The 16,019-nt window shown below is 42.1% G+C and overlaps 1 pseudogene; it reads right to left on the bottom strand.

Annotated features, from left to right (window-relative positions):
- Nucleotides 1-2,139: 2,139 nt before the first annotated feature.
- LOC139999318 (cysteine protease ATG4A-like) lies at nucleotides 2,140-15,524 on the bottom strand (annotated as a pseudogene).
- Between the last annotated feature and the right edge of the window lie 495 nt (nucleotides 15,525-16,019).

Here is a 16,019-nt window from a genome sequence, read left to right as displayed (position 1 = left end):
GGTAGTGTAGCGAACGGGAGTTTAGGGTATGATAGGGGAGGGGAGTGTAGGAGTGTGTAGGGTAGTATAGGGGAGGGGAGTGTAGCAGAGTATAGGGACAGGGAGAATAGGGGAGGGGGTGTAGGGGAGGGGAGGAGACGGGAGGGGAGGGGAGGGGATGGGGGGGAGTGGAGGGGAGGCAAAATTGGGGAGAGGATCAAAAGAGGGGAGGGGAGGGGAGGGGAGGGGAGGGGAGGGGAGGGGAGGGGAGGGGAGGGGAGGGGAGGGGAGGGGAGGGGAGTGCTACCATAAATAAAATTGCCAAATACATGACACCTCCGTGTTGACTAGGGCTGAACTACTGAAAAAGAAAAGAAAATCTATAATAAGAGTGAGAGATGGTGAATACCTAACCATCTCTTAAAAGCAGAATTTTAAGAGAATAAGTAATTGATAAATGGAGTTAAGATCGGAGGGAAAAAAGTCCACTGTTGCAATCAATAGAGTTAAGAAGTTTTTCAAGTACATTAGGAACAAAAATTAGAGTAATGACACAGATCTGATACGGGATGGATATTGCTTCAGTGAGAAATGATGGAAAAAAACACAACACAACACATGTGTATGTGTTGTTGAGTATTTGTAAAAAAAAAAAGAAAAAAAAAACAGGTTAATGAAAACTGCATGCTCAATTAGATGATGTTTTTGTTGTCATTGGTAGGGAATTGTGTGCTTTACAACACAATATGTGTTATATATATATATTATATATGTTTTATATATGTTTTAATAAAATAAGGAAATGATATTTTTTTTCTACGTTTGTGGTTTCCAAACTGTAGTTAATAAACATTAAACAAGATGCAATAGGATCTCGTTAACTCTTTTGTTTGAAAAAACAGTGGCCCTGATCGAGAGGTGCAAGTGAGAGGAGACAATATTCAGTATTTCTCTATGTTGTCATTTATTGGTGAAGATGAAAGTCTGCAATTCATGTTCATTACACTAGCATGACAACATGACCACAAGGGGGACTGTCTGGTAGTGAAAAGGAACTTCAGCATGGATTAAAAATCTTTGCCTTTCTTTATTCTGAACTGTTTTTCTTATGGCTGCTAGAGAGAGATTCTCTGCCTTAGAAATAAAACTGCCCAGGCTGTTCTGATAAACCTGTAGGGTTAAGGCACTTCTACCAAAACAGATTTCAAAAGGCAAGAAGTCAAAAAGCAACAATTCAGTAATCTGTGTACGCTTCTATATTAAGTTTTAAGATCACCTGGTTTATATTTAGTTCACACAAATTAACCAAACATAGCAGCATACAACCTAAGAAAAGCTTAAGAAATTTATTAGATGCACAGATAAAGTGCTGTAACAGAGAAACTTGTGTAAATCTATTCTAAAATAAATAAGGTACAGTTAAACCACCTTTGACTCGTTTTAACTCGGAAAGAAATAACCTAAGTTTTAATCATTTGAATTTTAAGGTCAAGGTGAAATATACCATAACTATAACAGTGGTTGTGATCTGTATCAACTATTTGAGGCTCCTGTTCCTCTTGAGGTCTCCCAGGAACAGGAAGGCTATTGCAAAATGTGTCCATTAGACATAGTTCCTTTTAAAGAAACATTTTTGTAATAAAGTCTGGTTGCTCAAATACATGTTAAAATATTTAACAAGGAAACAATTTTCTCCTGATCCAGTCAATCTTTTAAACAAGACAATGTATTTTTCCTATGACGCAGCCCACAGGAGGGAACAGAAGTAAACATCCTCCTGAACTGAAGACTGTTTTGCTTGAAGAACTAAACTATTGCATTATTATATGAGAGCAAGAAATATCCATTTGGGTTATCCCTTTCTCCAAACATGGTGCCCAGTGATACATGTATTTTTGCCTTAATCTCAAAGGCCCGTTTGTCTCCACGTAAGGTACGTTAAAAAGAGATTCCCTTTAAGCATCTTATCACAAGATCTCTTACTGCCTTTCCACCCGGGGAAGCTTGTGTGTTAGACTGCCCTTGGAGTTTTGGATGCTACTAGATTTCTGTGCTCTGTTATCCATAATTTCAGGCACTTCGGGGCTAACATGGCTGTTTAAGTCAATGCAATAATATTACCAATATATTCAACACTCAGAAGAGTCACCACAGTTTCCTTCACACACTCAGGATTTCAAATTCTTCTTCCAATTCAAATAGCTTGTCAGTAGATTCAATGAGTTCTGTAAAAAAAGATAAAGAAAAAAATGCTTCTAAAGACATGCCTGATTTTGTTCTCTAAAAAAAAAAACTTTGAAAGACGCATTCCAGAAAAGTACTTTGTAAGAGTGAAAAAAAAAAATCTGTGCTAGCAATTGTATGGCTTGTTTGGATACATGCCTGCTATATATTGCTTGACACTCACAAAGGATAGTTATTCTACCTGTGATTATTCTTTTATTTGCTAACGAGGAACATAACATTGCACAATTAGGCTTTTAATCGGTGCCTTACCTGTTCCTGTGGTTGTCACTTCTGGTTTTGTTGGAGGTATGAAAGGAGGCCAGTGTGGCGGGTGCTTCTGGACCAGCTCAAACATCCGTAGACTCTGCTGCTTTAGAATCTCCTGAGGACAGAATGCTTTCATTTTAAAAGCTGGCTCGGGGGACGCTTCAAACACAAAACGTGTCTGCTTAATTGAAAGTGTTTTTTAATTACGCATGTCCATCAGGAAAAAAAAGTCTTTATACAGACATACTGTGAAATCCAAGCACCATGGTCTCTGTAATACATCCCTAGTTAAAACACATCTGGAAGACAGATCTCTTGAACTGTACTACAAATTATCAGTCTTATCATCTTTTGATATCAGCTTTGATATCTGCAAACCTGTAATTTTGTTTACACGTAGCAAGCACACTAGGAATGTACAATATTTTCTGCTTTTTAAAACAAAGTTGCTTGCATAGAACTCTCCTCAAGTTTTCTGTTGATCAATAGCACAAAAGACAGATCTATCAGCTCCTCCAAAGGGGAAAAAAAAAAAAACGCATCAGATTTTGAAGGACAGGTTTTGGTCAGGAAAAAAGGTGTTCCTGAAGCCAAACGCTACTCCTCTTCAAAGAGAAGTTACCTTCTGTCCTGTATTTCAGTTATTTACAAACTGTTTTCCTTAGATGATTTTTTTTTTTTTTAAATAAATGCCCTTAGAGGTTGATGGTACTTTACATTCAGACGTCTGGTGCTTAGCTTAACAGCTGCATGCAGAAACATCCTCAAGTCTGTTTCCTGTGGCAGCCAGCACCTTCTGTTCTCCCTAGATCAGCAGGAGCTAGAGGCCTGCAGCACTTACAGAATCAGATCTTTAAGATAGCAGGGACTAACAGTCATAATTAGAACACGCAATCTATTATGTCAAACAATAAAAAAGGATCAGGAAGCAAATCATTGATACATCACTACAATATGGCAGTTAAACCTTAGTCATTTAGTGAGAATTAGAAGTTAAAAGCAAGTGTCACCCAGTAACACCTTCAAGTGTGGATGTTTACACCCATTTTCCAACTGGCAGGGTTTGTGGCTGGTAAAGTGCTGAACAATTTCCAATTAGCAATTCAGTAGTATTGCCTTACCCTGATGCTTTAATGCATTCTTCTCCATGGCTCATACAATTTGTATACAAAGGAAAATGCAAAGGAAAATTTTACAAAAAACAGACAATAAAAACCAGACTTTATAAAGAACAAATCGAGATGCTAAGTTCCCACTCTTACCTTTTGTACAAGACTACACCGGTTATCAAAATCACATTCTTCTTTGCAAAAGAAGCCCTTAGGGGAAAAAACAAACACACAGAGTTTTACCTTTGCAGATGGTAGGTATGTGGTACCAGCAGGTAAGGCGGTTTGACCTCTGATACAGTAATGCCCTGTACGATCAGTAGATATAAGACTCCAAATATGTGGCAGCTCTAGGGAGAGAACCCACGGGGAGAACAAGGCCCTGCAAACCCCTAACGAAATAGTCAAGCAAAAAATAGCAGCAGCTCCTGTGTGCTCCTCCATGGAGCGCCACCCAGTTCCTACAGTCCAGGTATCAGCAGAAGCTGAAAACTTGTAGATGATGGACCACCTAAGGAACATTTCCATTCTGGTATCTATACTGAAAATATTTGCTCTTCATTATGATTTTGTCTGTCTCGTTGCATCATGCCACATTTTGCACAGTTACGTAGTTAAGTATTAAAACAAAACAAAACAAAACAAAAAAACTTTCTAAAAAGCAGCAGTATTAAAAAACAGGTATGTGAATGAATGACAGATACCGGTATCTTTACAGATTGTTTAAAGCTTTAGAAACACATCCCACTGGTGACAACTGCCAATCACCCAATCACAGGATACTGGCATGGGATCAGATCCAATTTTTTCAAATACCACACTACCCCCATGACATTTTGGGTGAATTACAAATAATACATTTGTATTTGTAATTTGGGGTGAAATACAATAATTCCACTTAAACATTTTCAACTTATGATAGAAAGTAAGTTTAAGTAACTTGTCTAGAGGTGACCAAACATAAAGTAGTGATAGAATAAAACACGTAAACCTGTTTCAGTTCCTTGCTCTGACCATTATAATGCCTCTTGAAAGAAGTAAAAGCTGCTCAGTAAAGAAAACAAAGCGAGCTCCCTACAGTACAGACAGCTCCCCACTTGCCCTAAGATTCTCCATGTAGTTATGTACAAACTACTATGTGTTGATCACAGAAGACAGCTTTGTGATCTTGGTTCTGTTCAAGGAGATGCATTGCTGCCCTTACCAATGTAGAGAGACATTACTTTGAGATAAAGTACATGCATTCCAGATTTCCTGACACTTACTAAAGCTACTGAAGGGTCCAAATTCATGATCTTCATTCTATGTGGGGCTTCCTGGCAGTGGAAACTCTCATCGTCAACCGTGCCATTTTCTTCTGAATCTACAAAGCTTTGAGTGGTGTGAGGGTCCAGATAGATCAGCTCATTGCCTGGATGGGTAAAAGCCGTATGTTAAAAATAAGCAAGTGACATTAATAAGCACTTGGTCCAGAACTGTAAAATAGAAATTAGATTGCCATTGCAGTCAGTATAATCTAGACTTTCCAGCTAGGGATTCTTTAAGAGAATCGGAAGGTTTAGACACAGCGTTTCCCACAGGGTATTTAGTATAACTTCCTATTGTCACCTATTACTGTAATTTTTTGGGTGGTTATGTTCTATCTTTGTCACATACTTTTATTTTTCCATGTGAGATCCAGTACTTTTGTTTTTTTAAATCTCAAGTGTTGTAAACACTAACATTTGACAGATTAAAAGGTACAGGATGTTCACAGATGCAATCTGTAATCCCATTAGGCATTCATTCAGAAATTGGAACAAAAAAGCCTAACTAAAACAGGTTAGGTTTTACAAAAGGACAAAATAGGGTTGCAAAATTTTGGCCCAAAGTGGGGTGAAATCTGAAGGAATGCATTTTAAATTAATTAGAGCAATACTTAATAACAGAAGGTATGCAAAAGGTGAAAAAGATACTGCTATCAGAAACAGTTTTGAAATACAAGAAAATAAAAGTGACATTTGACCAATACACTTGTCAAATGCTATCAGCTATTCTCAGTATGTTGCTCTTGTTGATGTCATCACTTATTTTTACACCTAGCTTTGCTGTTAACTTTCTGCTCCTGTTAAGGATCATCTCATACTGTTTCTAAACTCTTTTAGATATGCTTCTTCATTTATTTTATTCTATTCTCATCTTTCTTTACTTCTAGAGGTTCACGCTTAGACCCCTTACTATTTCCCCTTCAAAAAATGTTCTCTTTTGATCATCTGCACATTTGGAATAAGTTTCTTTTTTCCTTACCTAAAAATCCTATGAAATAATAGGCATTATTTGGTTTCCCTCCTAATGCTCCCAAAGACTGTGGCATCTTAAAGCATTCCTAGGAGTTCAAAAGGAATAAAGGAAATTGTAATTCATTTCTTTACTGACATCACAGATACCCAAACTTATTTGACAGTAACGAGCAATGAATTGAAAGAAAACCTTACTTTAAATGCATCAATATATACGGGATTTATGTGATTTATCCCTAGTCGTAGAGGTATAATAAGCAAGAGGGCTTTCCAGCCTGTGCAGAGTCCTCCTGCCTTCTTGCTTCGGCCAAGAGCACTTCTGTGCAAATGTGCACTGCTGTGGGACGCGCTGCTGCTCTGAGGAGGGCACCAGCACATTTTTTCTGCGGGAATAAAACTAGAAATCAGTCAACGCACAGAGGAACACAAAGCAGATCTTCCTCTCAGTAGTGAATTAAGCTAGTTTGCCAGGGATCTTTATAGGGCACCCAAGACAAAACGAGCCGGGCATGGCAATTACAGCTATTTAGTAGAAGTAATTCTAGCAGACAGTATGTGCTGGCACGTCCAAGTGAGACGTTAGATCAATGATTGGGGGATGACAATTTAAGACTGCAGTGACATGTCCTATTAATGTTATTAATAGTGTCAAGCTTTGCCTATAAAACGCAAGGGAAATGAAATGGCAGCAATGATGACAGTAGAAATTCTTCAAGGAGCTCTTCACATCCAGTGATGTGAGCACGAAGTTGGCATCAGGGATCAAAAAAACACAACTGAGTTTGTATGTCCTTCTTCCCTCTTCTTACCCTTGCAAGACAAACCCATGGCCCCCCAAGTATTTGTTCATGTTTAGATACATGCTGGCAAATGGAGTCAAATCAGAAACTGTTACCAGAAAACTGATGAGGTGTCACTTCCTGATGTCTTCAATGACCACCGTATTGCCCATAGATACATAAACTGCTAATGAATTCCATTCATCAAATAAAGCAAGCTTCCTAGAAAACATTAAGGTACTAATTAATATAAACTAGTTGGATCAAAAGGGTAGCTTTACACTCAGAACCATTTGATTTATTTATTTTTTTTTCTTAAGAAAAAACATCCTTTCTGCATTTTTTAAAGTCTCCATGTAAGAAAAAGAAAACTTTAAACATTAAATGTTTAATATCTTTAGAAAAATAGGTACTGAGTGGTACCAGGAAAAACATATGCGCTGCACCATGTGCAAACTGTTTTGTCTTACTGCTAAGTGCAGTGACAGTAACAGTTCAACTACATCAAGTTTATTACTTTTTATTGCACTCGACAGTCTCTGCACTGGGTTCTTGCCCAATTGTGTCTTTTCTCATCTGGAAAAGAAAAAAATTCCTATGCCAGTTTTGCAGATTACTTTTTGCTTAAGAAATTCCACTGAATTCAGTGGAATTACTTCTGCCTGAGCCTGCGTGCACAGCAGAAATGGGGCGTTAAAAGCTAAATCAGCTAAGGGTTTGGGGCACCAAAACTTCAGTGGGAGACAGCAGCACACAGTTTTATGTCCACTTCTGCAAAATCCAAACCTTTGGGGAAGGGAGCTACACTCTTAAGCTGCACTGGCAGAATTAGCTGTTTCAAATAAGCCAGAAAGAAATGGGGGTGAGCGTTTCACCATGAAAAACTTGGCCATGAAAGATCTGGAGTCCAGGGCATGCTTCAGCTCCCCTCCCTCTTCAGATCATGTGCCTGTTCCAGGGTGTCAAAGACTTGCTGCTGAGCTCGCAGGACCTGTAGCCTAGCCCCTGCCTGAGGTAAGACACCTCCACGTACCCCTGGAGAACTGAGCAGCCTCAGTTCCTTTCAGTGTGGCTCCCAGACTATGAGGAGCTGCCCATCTTTATCCAGTAGCCTTGCTGGCAGAACTGCTGCTCAGAAAGGGAGGAATTGCAGCTCAGTTCCCTCCTCAGCCGAGATGGCTTCTCTCTGATGTTTCACACCACCACTCCGACCTACACGGTGGCACTCTCGACCTGCCAGAGCTGTGCCACTGTGCAGAAAGGAATATACATCTGTGGTGTGACTGGTGAGGGCATGCAGACGGCATAGCAGGAGACTTTCCTGCAGTTTCTTCTCCTCAGGCTCTTCCTTTATTAAAATTTAGAGGTCACCCATTCCCAACTCAGTACCTGCACACCGAGCTGTGGCATGACATTCCATGCTGCACTTGTAAATAGATGGCAAGTACATTCCTGACTGTGGGACAGGGGGAGATGCAGCCTTCAAAACTCTGCCTGGGCCTTCTCTTGGCTGCCCCAGGGGAGTACGTTCTGAATGAGACTGGTATGATCTCACTTACTTTAGTACTTGAGCAACTGTATTTGGTCCAAACCATTCTCCAATTGACTTCCCCTCTCCAACACCCACCTGTGCTGTTTTCATAGTGAAAAAAAGGCACACGTACACAAAATCAAAGAAAAATGAGACCATAAAGAATGTGGGAACAATATACAGTAAATACCGTGACTGTCAAACATTCTAGAGTAACTGCAATCTGTACTTAGCAATAACAATTATTTTCTCAATCTATGCTCTTTTCAAAACTTAGGGAGTGCCAGTTTCTTTAATAAACAAAAGGCTTCTAAACTATAACGAGAATTACAAGTTAACAAATGTTAGTGCCCTTTATTACAAATTACAGCAATAAGCTACAAGACTGTCTATTCTAACATTACTGACTCTGGTACCCAAGGCTTACAGAGTTTATCAAGAGCTAGATTCTAGTACATGGCTTTATTTAGGTCTCAGGGAATGTTTCTGTACTACTAGTCTTTGCGCCCATCTGCATACCTTTTTATTTTTATATAAGCATACACATTGTCTTCACATCCACTTTTTAAAATTATGAATTAACATACTGCAAATTAGTGATTCAACACAGTAGAAATTTCAGTGGAAAAAACCTGAAAGTTTATGTTTGTTCTTACCCATCTGGTGGATTGAATAACAGCAAGCCTTCCTGTCGAGAAAGCATCGTAGGATTCTGTGATATTCTTCTGGTTGTTTTTTGTGTTTTTCCCATTGCCAATCTGAAAGGAAAAATTGATAGAGAATAAAAAATGGTGACGTTTTCATTACACTGATCAAATGTCTAGACAGCAGAAAGCTTTATAATGAGATGTTAAAAGACATTTCAATTCATCTCGAATATTTACATTTTGTGTAGAGCTCCTAGAATTCCAAGCTTGTTATTTATCATCAAGCTGCCCTTTATCATCATAGGCTAGATTGTAAAAACAGGGAAAATAAAACAAAACAAAAACATCAACTGCAAACATATTCTGACGGATCATGCTGCGTGTTGATAGCCATTCCAGTATCTCTGAGCTTCCAAGATTATTTAAAAGTACAGGCTGTGTTTAGACCTTGTTGGATTTCTAAGCACCCATTAAATAACAACATAAGATCCATACAGAAAGTCCAAACACTCCACTGGCAGCATCCTGGGATGTGACATGCACGCTTAAGAGCTTGCACCAGGGGGGTTTGGACCTCGTGCTGCTGACAAGTGAGTAGTGAAGAGAAGGGTAAGAGCACTGTCCCACGGTGGCAGGTTTTCCCTTGGCCTCAACTTGGGTGTTACACTAAAAGGTTTATAAAATAATGGCGACAGGATTCCCCATTTGTTCTCCTTCTATGCCTATTTCTCTGCTTCAGGCTGGGATGATTTCACCCAGCTGAATATGAATTGATTCATTAGGAACTGTTACCAGGGCATCAAAGAAAGTCTCACTAATAAATTCAGGGTTTGTGCTTTTAATGGAGTACTTACGAAGAAGCGTCTGCAGACAATACCGAAGTTCCCTCAGGACCAGCACTCACCTCTCCCTAAGTGTCTGCAGATCAGTGCTTGGGCCAGCATCATCTGCCCGCATCGCAGCATACATCCCCAGCCAGCGTCCGACGAAGGACCCGTGCCTCCTGTTAGGAAAGTTCAGCACAATCAGTGCAGGCTTTCAACTGGGTGCAGCACCACAGAGGACATTTCAGAGTGCTAGAAAACAGATAGGGCTGCTGAAGCCTCCATGAACTGTCCTACAGATAAAAGGCACACAGCAAGACTTTGGTTCCATGCTGTTGGTCTAATTCTAATCTCTGCATTGCACAAATAAACAAAATTCATTTATTCCTTGTGGAGCTGACTTACTCTTTTCATTCTTCAAGCAGCATTCACAAACCATTTACTGCATGCTATACAACATGATCACCTGTTTACATACAGACATAAATAAACACTGATTTTAATAATCTTCATGTTTGCATAAACAGTTAAAATGATGCTCAAAATGCGCTGATACTCTAGAAATATTTTCCCAGCCTACGATGCCATCACTTATCTTGCTATTTAATTTAGAACAATGCAGCAAATCTGCAGTATACTCACCACTAGGCGAAAACTTTCTTCTATACGTAAACCACGTTAAACCACAGTAAACCACACGTAAACACACCTTGGCTTATTGTCTGACTTTGGCTTATGGTGCGTCTGTTGCTGTGTCCAGCACAGTGCAGCCCCTAAATTGCTACCAAAACTTTGCCACAAACCTCAATCCCCCTGTTAAAAGAGACCCTCTTGTTTGTTGCCCTTCTTTCGACACTCTCTAACAGGTTTATGTCTTTTTCTTATACTGTGGAGCCCAAAACTGCACTCAGTACTCAGTACATGGAATACCAACAGAGACTGCCTGGCATTTTCTCTTCTCTGCAGAAGCTCTGTTGCTAACACTGTCCAGAAATCACCACTGTCACAGACAGTAGTAGCATTCCCTCCTCCCACAGTTTGTTCTTCCCCCCAAGACTTAGACACCACCCAGAAAAAGAAGAATACTAATACTAATAAAATAAAATAAAATAAAATAAAATAAAATAAAATAAAATAAAATAAAATAAAATAAAATAAAATAAAATAAAATAAAATAAAATAAAATAAAATAAAATAAAATAAAATAGTCAAAAGCCGTCAGGAAGGCAGTGGTGCAGACTGTGGAGAGCCTGGGTTCAAATCCTTCTTCTGTGAGGCTCTGAACCTATATCCCACCACAATCTCTCTGCTAATGTATGGCAGGGAAAGGAGGAAGAAAGAACATATCTCCTGCACTTTCCATTTATTGTTGACTGACAATTCTGTAGAGTTATAAAGCCTCAATCAGTGAGATACAGGGTTCTTCTCACATTGTCTCACTGTGCCCTAAGCGGAACAGCTCTCATTTAATAGATGCTTCACCACAAAATCATGAGTCATCTGCAGTTTTGAACTTTTCTGGGATCAAGTCCCTTCAGATGGTTGAGGAATCTGCTCCAGCACCTATGTAAACTGGTGCTCTACTAAGCTAGTGAGTGAACAAGAGAGAAATCCTCTGCTAGATGACTTGACAAATTGGGTCTGAAAATAGTGTTGAGGCAGAATAGTCCACGATTTTTGCCTTGGGTGCACAGAGGGATTGGGTGTTGTAGACTTCTTTTATTCTTCATTAAGATAAACATTTTCAAAAATGTGCTTGTTCAACCTTGCTCCCACTGTGTGCATGGGAGGGAGATAACTGAAAGTGGGGAGCGTTGCTTGGATCCTGCAAGTGGCTGAGGTCCAGTGGGGTTGGAGGCTTTCTTCCTCCTTTTGGAAATGCAAAGCAACCCTGCACCTCCCCTGCACTTGCAGAAGGATCATGACAGCCCAAAGCACAGCGGCTTTGTAATTGCTGCATACACTTCGATCGGATTTACGTGGCAAGGGTTTGGTAGCAGGGGCCTGCAGGGATGGCGTCTGTGAGAACAGTCCAGACAACAGCCAGCTCCAGATAGCTCCAAAAGGGCCCCGGCGCTTGCCAGAGCTGAGCCAATAAGCGATGTTGTTTGCACCTCTGGGAGAGCAGATGTAAGCAGGGGGAAATACTGCTGCACAACAGAAGCTGGAAGAGCAAGGAGTGAGAAGCAGCCCTGCAGCCCCCAAGGTGAGTGCAGCAGGAGGCAGGAGGTGCTCCAGGCTCACAGCAGCACTTCCCCTGCGGGCTGTGCAGGGAGAGGCCCCTGGTGGAGCAGGCTGTCCCCCTGCACCCATGGGTCCCCCATGGAGCAGATCTCCACGCTGCTGCCCCCCTGTGGGTGGAGGAGCCCCCGGTGGAGCAGGTGGCTGTGGCCTGGAGGAGGCTGCGGCCTGTGGAGAGCCCCCGCAGGAGCAGGCCCCGGGCCGCAGCTGCAGCCATGGAGAGGAGCCCCCGCAGGAGCAGGGGGGCTGGGGGGAGCTGCCGCCCAGCCGTGGGGGACCCGTGCTGGAGCAGTTTGCTCCTGGGGGATGGATGGATGGATGGAGCCCGTGGGACGGAGCCGTGTGGGAGCAGTGCTTGAGGAGCTGCTGCCTGTGGGCAGCCCGTGTGGGATCAGCTGGGGAAGGGCGGCATCCCATGGGAGGGACCCCACGGGGAGCAGGGGCAGGGAGGGACCCTGAGGGTCACTCTGCTGAGTCTGCTTTGCCCGTCACGATACTTGTTGAGCCATCGCCCTGTCCTTATCTCAGCCCTGGAGCCCTTTGCATCGTATTTTCTCCCCCTTTCCCTTTGAGGAGGGGGAGTGAGAGAGCGGCCGTGGTGGAACTCGGCTGCCCACCCGCTTTGAACCACCGCAGTTGCAAAGTCCTGGGAAAGATTTCTTTCAAGAAATTAAACAAGGTGTTTAACAAAGAAATGCAGAGTTTCCTTTTGAAGGCTTCCTGGAGAATTGGGCTTCTTTCCTATTCCCAGCTCAGAGGAAGGGAATTGTTGATTTCACCTTCTTTTTTCTGACATGGAAATCAAAGGTGAACTGCTCTACAAGGACGGGCAACGTCTCAGAATCAAGCTCTTTTGCTCTGTAGTCCTTTCTCAAGGAAAAGATTGATCACACACCTTCCACAGATGTAGGGGAGCAGAGAATAATTTGGGAACTACTCTAATTCAAGTCAGTTTGGGCATAGTGGTACTTCCCTAGCTGTTTCTGAGACAGACGCATTAGCAACAGAGAGTGTTGTGCCGTCACTGGGAGGCGCCTGCGGTGATGACTTCAGAAACAGAACTGAATTGTGTCACCACAGCACTTTGGCAACAGCTGCCTCTGTGCACGTTTAGCTGGGAGGCACAGAGAAGGGTGCTGGATGCGATGAAACCACGTGAGGATTTGTGGATCTCCCCTTGAGGTGCACAGAGAGGGACCATGCCCTTCTGTAAGTGTTTTGATGCTTGGCTGAGGAAAAAAATGTGGTTTTGTTGTGAATGCTTCATTGTAGTATTCTGTAGTTTGTGTCAAGTCCTTACAGAAGCCTCAAGGTTGGTACTTTGCTCAATGATGGAGCTGCACAGAGTGAGAACAGACCCAATGTACGGGTGAGGGCCTCTGCACGTTCTCTTCTTCCTACAGATGATCAACAAATAAGGGGAGACAGAGAAGAGTGTGCTGTGGTCCTCCCATAGACCGCAAGTACTGAAGCATAAACAAGAGGCTTAAGAGTCCCCCTGTCATGTTAAAATTCAGGACAGCAATGGACTTCCTCACACGGGCTGGCCTGTCGACTAGTGTCTCAGGCTGTGGCGTATGAAGATGCACTCCATCTGCTTTCAGGGTAGCAATGGCAGTGGGCAAGCTGCCTGACCTTAACATTTGTCATTTCATTTCTCACCTGAGTTTTGGTGGTTCTCCACGGTTCATTCTTGGTCTAGAAAAAAAAAAAAAAAAGTGAATTTGGATCAAAATAAAAGGATAAAAGGATTTCCTTTCCATTAATTACATGTTCTTACCTTTGTAACAGATTTGGTTATTGACTTAGAAGGCAAATATCTGGCCAGACTGCAAGACTTGTGCTCGCAGCGTGGGACAGCTCTTGTAAAGGTGATTCAGGGCAGTTTCTGGAAAACAAGACATCAGATCTCCCAAACAGCTTTCTTTGTGCTAATGTAGGAAGGGTGAGTAAGTGTAAAGGTAAGAGCCCAGATACCGTAAGAAGCAGAAAGTGTGAAGGAAACTTCCTTCTGGCTGATACAGCTCCATATCTAGTTGTCAAGTATGAAGAGAGCAGTGCTAAGTTTCTTGGGGAGAGGAAAACAAAGAGGCTGGGAGAGTGTACAAAGAAAAAAATGGGATGAGCTATTTCAGGAAATCCTAGGAACTGGAAATAGAGATTGGAAGAGTGCTTTAAGCCAAGACAGACATGTTTTAAAACTAAAACCTAGGAGTTGAATGAACCAAGAAATGAATCCCTTTTGATTATGCAGTTGCGTCCAGTGTTATCTTGGGAAATATGGTTTCCACATAAAACGTATCTGGGGCTTGAAGTTCTCCTAAGGCCCTTCTCTGTGTATTCCCTACTGTTTGGTAAGCGCTGAGGTCACACTGCAGACAGCAGCACGTCCTCTCCCCACTACTTAGCTGTCTGTTCTCACAACACGTCTAGGAACAGAATGGCTTGGACACAACTGCGCCTAGGACCGAGTTCATTCAAGCTGCTGGACGAGGTAAAAGCTCTGGACAAGCGAAGGGGAGGGAGGGATGGGTGGACATACAATATGATCACTTTAATCTCATTTCTCTAAGAATCCTGGCTGAGAAAACAAAACAAAACAGAATCAAAAAGAACAGAAGAGAACAGAACAGAACAAATGAAGCAAGCAGCTAGCTTGCTGGAGACATTGTCTGGGAAGCAGTGAAAACACTTGCAAACAAAAACACGTCAAAGGACTAACTCTTTGAGCTTAATTCTAATCCAACAGCATAACCTCAAAGTCCTGTTTCTGTTCGTAACAGGCTGGTCCAGTAACATGTCCCATTGGATGACTTTGCAGCATAGATGTCAGGAATGCAGCTTGGGATCCCCTCCTTCTACTCAGAGTTCACTCTGAAGGGATGAGCAAGTAATTCTTCCTGGGTTGACGGAAATCTAAAGTCTGTTTTCTAACACTCTTGCAGACGCTTCTCTGTCCATCGGCCTGTCCTGCCAACTCTGGTGTGAGTGTGAAGTTGTGGCAAGAGGGATTTCCCATTCCTATTTGACCTGATGGACACCAGCTTTCCTCGGAAATGGCTGATGTTGCTGAGGAGGCAGCAGTATCAAAGGCCTTGCTGATGAAGGTACAACCAGCTGGGGAGGCTTTGGCATTTCTGCACAACGCTGCTCCCTGACTGTCACTCCAGACTCAGATTCGGAAAGAAGCAAAGCAAGCTAGAGGAAAACTGGATGTCCTGGTAATTTTCTTTTTCTTTTATTTCTTCATTCTTCACTTGTAAGAAAATCTAAATCTTAACCCTTTGTTTGAAAACACGGCTTTATGGAAATGCTTATGGGTGTGCTCCTTCACCTTGTGTGGAACCTGCTTCACCTCGCTTCAGCTATAGGACACCTATGCTCCAATTTATGCTTCCCATGATAAAGCGGTGTTCTTTCGGTGTTCTTTTCTGTGATGCTTGCAGGCGAGGTTGAAAAGAGTTGTCAGTAGGATTCTTCGTTTCCTTTGCAGTATCCAAAGCTCCGTATTACCGTGGATCTTCTCCTCTGATCTGGAAAGCTTCACAGGCCAAAAGAGAATTGAGATGAAGAAGGAAATAGAGAATGCTGACCAATATTGCCAAGAACCACCCGTAGGTTTTGTGAAAGAATCCGGTGCATTTCTGTAGTGGTAGAAAGTTCATAAAATCATCGTCGTGCACTTGAAGGCAAGCAATGCTGTAAAAATGAAGAATGCAAGGCCCTGCTTAAGGACAATCTTCAGGCTGCTTCTAGATCAACAGCTTATTTGCTTCTTCCACAACCTCATCTCCGCTTGCTTAGAAGTTGTGAAGGTCGGAAGCACACTCCGTCTTTTTCATCCCCTCTGTGTATCTTTTCCCTGACAGCAACTTCTGTCTTGGCTCTTCACATCCAGCCAGAGCAGTTGCTTTGCCTCCGCAACCTGCAGGCTGACCTCTCGTGTGTACCTGTGCTGGACTGAGGGTAATGCTTGTAACGCACACAGATGCTGCATTCACTGTGACTTTTAGAAAAGAGAGCAAGAAGCTAACCTGCACAGCAGACTCTTAGGTTTCTGTATCTCTCTCTCTCTCTCTCTCTCTCTCTCTCTATCTGCATATATATTTCAGTACTTATTTACTTCTTTAAAGATAC

This window comes from Anas platyrhynchos, chromosome 23 (assembly GCF_047663525.1).
Source record: "Anas platyrhynchos isolate ZD024472 breed Pekin duck chromosome 23, IASCAAS_PekinDuck_T2T, whole genome shotgun sequence".
In the NCBI taxonomy this organism is placed as follows: Eukaryota; Metazoa; Chordata; class Aves; order Anseriformes; family Anatidae; genus Anas; species Anas platyrhynchos.
This window is presented reverse-complemented; position numbering and strand designations above follow the sequence as displayed.